General features: G+C 45.6%; 1 protein-coding gene across 1 annotated transcript in view; it reads right to left on the bottom strand.

Annotated features, from left to right (window-relative positions):
• skia (v-ski avian sarcoma viral oncogene homolog a) overlaps nucleotides 1-7,208 on the bottom strand; it is a gene marked incomplete in the record, with an annotated part of 69,773 nt that overhangs the window by 60,571 nt on the left and 1,994 nt on the right.

Genomic DNA, 7,208 nt, shown 5'->3' with positions numbered 1-7,208 from the left:
GTGTGTGCATGTGTGTGTGAGTCTAGCTGCCTTCATCAGACAGCCACCTGCCCCGTGGGAGTTGCTCAGCAGCACACGATTGGCCGCTGCGCTTCAAGAAAATCGAGGGGTGATGCGGGTCACCTCTTTATTTGGGGAGGGAAAGGTCATGTGGTGCTGGCTGCTCTCCCAAACATATGGGTGCACGTGGGGAAAATAGGTGGGGGGTGGGGCAACTTGAGAGGCCAACACTGCTGTCATATACAAAGGGCACTCCTGGGCTGACGCAGCACAAAGTAAACCCCCCATTCCACCATTCCAATTTCACAATAAAAGCTCCCCTGGCTGTATTTTCCTGTTTTAAACCCACATCCTTAACACCAGCCAGCGCCACAGTTTATCCTGCTGTTCACCGACAACCACCTACATGCACTGTTAATATTACATTTAAGGCGACGTGTGGTTTTAGTGATTTTCAAAATCTATTTTTTGGGGCTAAAAGTGCTGATAAAGCAAGAAAAAAAGATGTACCTTCTTAAGCAAAGCCTGTCCTACATGGATGATGTGATGTGACACAAGCATTACCAGTCAGACACCGTGTCTTTCTCAACACTTCATCTCCCTTTCAGCCCTGTGATAGTGCAATACAAACCTGTATGTCAAAACAAACAGATAGCATGCTGCTCCCAGATATGAGGATGACGTTTATCATGCGTGCAATCCATACACAAATGCAGGAGGAGCCACCCCATCCAGACAACACTGTAATCTCAACTGAGAACAGGTCAGAAGACATCTGTGTGTCGTGATTCAACCCAAACCCTACCTTGTGAAACTCTGAAACTCTGTGCTTAGCTTGAACATTTCTGCCACTTGGCAAATACAAAAATGCAAATTGAGTATAGAAGCCATAGGGCAGGTCAAAAGAGGCGAAGGGTTAAAGGATGGTGCTTGGGGATGTGTAGTTAAGACAATACCTGGGCTTACAGTGCCATGTGTGTTGATGAATATTTCAAAGAGCTTCTCATTAAATAAGCACGCCAGACCTCACCGACTATGGAAACCTTCCATCAATATTGAATGGCTCACAAAAAACCAACAAATGACACAGCGTCGTTCAAGCCGACGGTCAGGCCAGACGTGCAATTGCACCATCTGAGCTTCTTTTCCACGTGACACCTGGAGGAGGTCACCGGGTTCTTCCTTCCGTGCCGATCTTAGAGTAATTCTAATGAGACACGCTCGAGGTCCTTCCAAGACTTAAGAATAGCCACTGCAAGCTGAGTGTGCTTGCTAGCTTCACGCTTTATCGGAAGGCTCTGAATATTCTGACAGGGATTTCACAGAGTGGGAGGAACTACTTTATTTCCACACGTGCTCTGAGCTTTGCGTGCACCACTTTCCCAGACAGCTCACATGTATGGTTGCTTAAAACAGCGGCAGCAGCGACTATTTTTTTAACTTCTTTGAATGGACGATGGATAGGTGGGAGGTAACCCAGTAGCCCCAGAGAGCTTTGGTTTCCTTTCCCTGCCCCTTGTCTCCTCCTCCACACAAAGACAACCAACCAGTTCTTCATAAAGTGCTCGGCCGGCCGCTCTGTCCATTTGTCACATGAAGACGCTGCTGATGGATGGAAAAGCCAGTGGACCAGAGGAGACGGGGGATGGTAGTGCAGGCAAGAGGGGTGGAGGGCAGACAGTGGCTGGCAATGAGGGCTTGAACTTCTCATTTTCACCTCGGTTATTTTCTCCTCCTGAATGAGACTTGAGAGCTGTCATGTTGAGCTTTTTGATCTCACTGCCTGCCATAAGCCTACCTGAGAAAGATGTGCATAGTTGGTGATTTGGACCACTATTGGTCCGCAAAGATAAACCGACTGCGCCAGATGGGAAGTCGCCCTTAGAAATGGTTTGGAAAAGGGCAGGAACTTTCAAAGACTTGGCAGGTGATTGGATTAACCATATGTTTATCACAATCATGGACTAATGAAAAAAAAGCCGCCATTGTTTTGTTTTTTGTTAGTTCCTCAACGGGACTCTGTTTGGTCCAAAGCTCACAGGCGCGTAGCTTGAAACCTGGCAAAATGGATTCTCATGTGATCTCACAAATCCAGCTGCCTTGCACAAGGTAGTACCTAAATTAAACATTAGTTAATGCAGTTTGGGTTTTAAATTATTGAGTTGTCCTTCAACAGACGCTGAATTCATTCCCTGAAATACAAACTATAGACTATTTTACCTTTAATAGAATCTGGCGATCAATTTCTGGGTAGGGATAGATACTTTTTTAAATACAGAGATTCCATTTTTCAATTGCTCACTTTGAGAAATACAATGTTTTCCCCGGAAGCCCTTTCTTTTAGAAAAACAGTCAAAGTTCTCTAGATGCTTTCATCCCTTGTGCACAATCCAGCAGCAACTGGGAAAATCCCCTTTTGTTCACAGAACTTTAAAAGGCTTTGAAATAAACAGCTTCTGGCAGGGAGACATGCTGTATGAAAAGAATCACTGCACTTAATTCATTTTCCGCTGCAACTTCAATGGCAGTCGTTTGGAAATATTTCCAGACAACACAACAAGCCATAGAACCTGTGATGCCACTCTCTCCTTCTTTCTCACGTGACGGGTGCTTTCCTGTCTACCGCCGCGGTGGAAACACGCGCCGAGATAGACGTTTAAAAAGGCAGACGATTCATCTCACGACACAATTGTTCCTCAAAGTTTTTGTCGGAGAGCCTTGGAGCAAAGTTCCTCTTCGCTGAGGGTTTTCCCCCCAAAAAAGCAGAAAAGAGCAAAATAAACGAGGTTTTTGCAGTTGATTTCCTGCACACGGGAAGAAAAATGAAATGGCTTTGGAAAATCAGCAGAATATGCGGAAAGTAATTAGCAAAAGTTTGAGCACACAAACTTAACTATTAATTAAACACCCTCTTTTTAATTGACTTGGATTTGCATACAATTCAGGCTAAGAGCAATTACAGTACAATCTCTAAAAAGGTGTTTTTCTTTGTAAAGAAGAAGCCTCTGTTTCTGAAAATGCAATGCATTCATTTAGGCCAATCCAGAACTTATATATTTACTGCTATATTTTGGACAAGATGGTGTCATTGACAGAAGAGGCAGAAAGGAAAGACGCCACAAATTTTCTCTGTGGGTCTGTCACTCCAGTTTAACTGAGCTCCAGGAGTGATGGACTTTTCAATCACTCTTAACATAAAGACACTCAAATGTCAATGTGGCATTGATCTCTCTGGCCCTCAGTCTTGCCTCACAGCATGGACTGACTGTCCTCCATTAGAAACCCAGACTGGCAGCCTGGCCGGCCCACACAACTCATAATACGGGCCTAATTGAATTGGTAGCTTCCTCCTTTGAAAAGCAAAAAAAGAGAAGCATCAAAACTGAAAATGCAGAATTGACTCTCTTCAAGACACTTTTCCTCACACCCACGCCATCAGAGCAAACTTTTGCAACGGTCACGGTTTGCCAAACAGCCATAAAAAGAGAATGGAAATATTCCCTCAGTAGCCATTGAAATGCACAGCTACCAGCTGTTGTCCTGTCCACCGTGTGGACATGGCTGGCTGTCAGCAGGCTTAGCCAACACTGCGCCTTGCATATGAAACAGGACATGGGCCTATATCCCCTTGGGGAGTTCACTTCCTCTGAGCCCCCACCACCACTGCCCCACCTCCCTCCTGAAACAAGCGGCCCCTTCAGCTGGAGGCCAGACATCCCAAGCAGCAGTGGGGGCTTCTCAGGGGTGGGGGTGCTTTGGAAATGAAAAAGGGAAGTTTCAGCTCCTGCACATTAGAGAATTGCAGCCAAATATTTAGGTCCAACACTTTGGGAGTAGAGCTGCATAGACTGATAAACTGATGCATCACCAACTATGTTGATAATTGTTTAATCAGTTTGAGTCATTTGTTAAGGAAATTCTAGCTTCCTAAATGGGAATATTTTCTGCTTTCTGTAGTCTTCTATAGCAGTAGACTAAATATATTTGCTTGTGGACAAAACTAGACATTTGAGAACATCACATTGGGCTGTGGGAAACACTGATCCACACTTCTTTATATTTACTGGAGCCAACAACTAATGGGTAAAATAATATGCACATTAATCGATAATGGTTAGTTGCAGCCCTATTTCAAACCAGCCGGCAAATGACAAAAGTTTGGTGTAATTTTGACCATTTCCAGTGCTTAGTAGTTCCACATGCTAAAAGTAGTCGGCTTTAGTTTCTGCTCTTTCTGCAATGAGCCACAGGATAAAGCATGGAAACAGCCTGCAGGAATGTGCTGGCTGTCAACACAGTAACACAGCATATGTGGAGCATAAACACAAAATGGCTTCTACCCTGCTTTATTGTTCTGTCTGGGTTCTAGACGTCTGTCTCTAAACAAATCACTTCCCACCACTTCAGAATGAAAATTAATCATTGAATAAGGAGGAAATCTGGACTTCCTTGACTGTTATCAACAGTCATGGTTGACTGTAAGGACATGTTTCATTCAAGCCCGGTAGCACTGTTTGATATATCGGTTGTGTTAAACATCTTCAACTCTCTGAAGGAGTGGCAGGTCTGGAATGTAAGCACAGACCGGCTGCCTGTCTGACTCTAATGAATGAGCATTCATCTGAAAAAATGACTTCATCAAAGAAAAGTGGCTCTTTTTCCAAAACTGGACGAGCTGTTACAAACACAGATTGAGACTGAACAGGATCCCTGCCATTCGGTCTGACGTAAACTCGCCGCTTTTAAACCAAAGTATGAGTCAAGCTTGAGCAGCCAGCGACCCCCCCTTCCTCCACCCTCTGTCTCTTTTTCATATCTCCCTTAAACAGACGGATTGGGTAGAAATCACATCATCTTGAGGGTGAATTAGAAAGTTAGAAACATACTAAATCTGCAGCCGCAATCCTTATCTAAACATCCTGATGCGGAAAGCCACTGATTATGTGTGCCACCCACATGTGTACCAGCCAGAAACCAGAAGACTCACAGCCAAGGGCTGGCAGGACTGTTCCACACCCAGTGTATAAACTCATTTAAACAATTGAATATTTCTCTGCGTTTCAGTGTTTACAATCGGCGGCGGCGCTCACATCACACGAGATAAGAACGAAGAACAAACTTTTACTGCAAATTCACTCGCAGCAAAAAGTGAAACGCTCTTTTCACTCAAACGCTCTGTGATTCAGATACATGTGTGTGTCTCAGAAGGAAGCTCTCAAAAAACCGTCTGCAAGGAGGGAAGTGCGGCAATATCACTTCCTGTGTCTGTCTGCATGTGAGACTGCTGCTAACACTTTTGTAACGCCCTCATTAATATTCCTCTGCTGGCAGCGTGCAGATGATGGCATTTTCTTGTGTCGCTGAAAGGTGGAAGGCAGTGCGACGCAGTCTAGCACTTTGCCTCACATCCTCCCCAAGAACATTTTCAAAGGCCTCGGCTGTGCTGAAATGTGCTGACAAAGGGGAGCTCTGTTGCCATCAGTTTAGCGATATTCCTGAACACCTACCCAGCATGTATTCCCTCATTAGCGTTTCTTGAAACAGGCTACTTGAGGGGGGAAAGGAGGAGTCAAATTAAAAAGCAGGGTAGAGGCTTAAAAGAGCCTCGGGCTTAACACTTGGGTGCCCTGTAGGCACTTATAAAAATAGAAGAGGCCCCTGAAAAGTGGGGGTCCTTGAGGTGTGCCCACTCGAGTCTGAATGAAAGTGTGTGCCAAGAGTGGGTATTCACCATGCATGGCAGGACTTTGGCACTCTCCGGGACTTCGAGGGTCTTCAAGGATTTCTCTTTCTTTGGCAGATTCCTTTGAAAGAAGCCTCAGTGGAGGAGTGGAGGGAAGCTGCTTGGAAACACTTCTGCAGTTGCTTTCTGTGCCTCAACAACAAGTCTGCTGCCCCCACAAGACCACTCTGGTTCCAATCAGACAGGAGCAAAAAGTAGGTAAGAGAGGGAGGGTGTGAGTGCGTGTATGTCTGAGGTGGGTGGCTGGCCCGGGGTAGGTGGATGTTTTGGGGGGTGGTGTTTGCTGAATGCTCCCCTTTGTTGGGATCATATTATGTTTCCACCACAATACTTCTAAACCCTGCTTCATCAACTCCATTCATGTGGAACAGTTCATGCAAATGGCTGCACCAGCCTTTTTTCCCCCTCTAGGGGTGAGTCGGGGGTGGGGTTGCTTTTATCACTCTCTCCAAACTCCTGCCTGCACACCAAAATACAGATCATAATCCCGTCAAGCAATCAAGTTAGCCCGAAAAGCAGCGGTGGGGGCAGCAGTGTGCGAAACCAGGTTGGGAGCCTAGAACTACTTCATTTGGTCGGAAGTCTTGTATCTGATCACGAAAAAGCACAGGAAACGGGCCGAGCCAGAAACCTACGCGGACGCTCCAGTTCTGATTATTCAGATAGTTTACAGCTAAGTGGAAGAAAAAAAAGAGAATCAGAGGATGTGGATACCAACAAGTGAAAGGGCCTTTGACGCTGATATTAGCAGTGATTAAACCCACAGGAAGCGACACATAACAGCCAGACGAACGGTGCATACATTTAATGTGACACATGAGGCTCCGCCAGCACACACACAAACAAGAAAGCAGCCAATCTGGTCCTAATGACTGTATTCTCACTGCTGACTGAGTAGATCCCCTCCCATGGGAACACACACACACACACACACACACACGGAGAAAGCAACCAGAACGTAGACTGAGGAAGAGACAGCTTCAGTCCCACTCAGGAGAGGGTGTCTGAGTGGAAAAGAAATGGCATTTAATCTGAAGAAGGAAGAGGAATTATTTCCTCACTTGCGTCTGAAGTTGTGTGTGATCCACACACTCCCCCCTAGCTGCTGTTTACCATTTCCCATTGAGCCATTTGTTGGTAAATGAGATTGTATTTACAGTGCAGGCCAATAAAGAGAGGTGGTTCACAAATGATGGCTTTATTGCCACCAGAGGCGTTTTGTTGTCACTGCTGGGTGAGCTCCAATTAGCAACAACATGTCAACGGTGACCCAGTACTGAGTGGTTCCTAATACAGGAGGGGGGCTGCCGCTGGGTGCCCCGTACACAGAAAGAGTGTACTTTCTGTGCACTCTGTGGGGAAACTCTCTAATCTGGGACTCCCAGGACCGCTGGCTGAGAATCACCACTATGGCTAAAATGATGTTCATTATTGATGAACCTGTCAATCATTTTCTTGACTAATC

The sequence above is a fragment of the Morone saxatilis genome, unplaced genomic scaffold, assembly GCF_004916995.1.
Source record: "Morone saxatilis isolate NCDOM2014 unplaced genomic scaffold, NCSU_SB_2.0 Contig15, whole genome shotgun sequence".
Taxonomy (NCBI): Eukaryota; Metazoa; Chordata; class Actinopteri; family Moronidae; genus Morone; species Morone saxatilis.
Note: the sequence above shows the minus strand (reverse complement) of the source record. Positions and strands in the feature narration are given on the sequence as shown.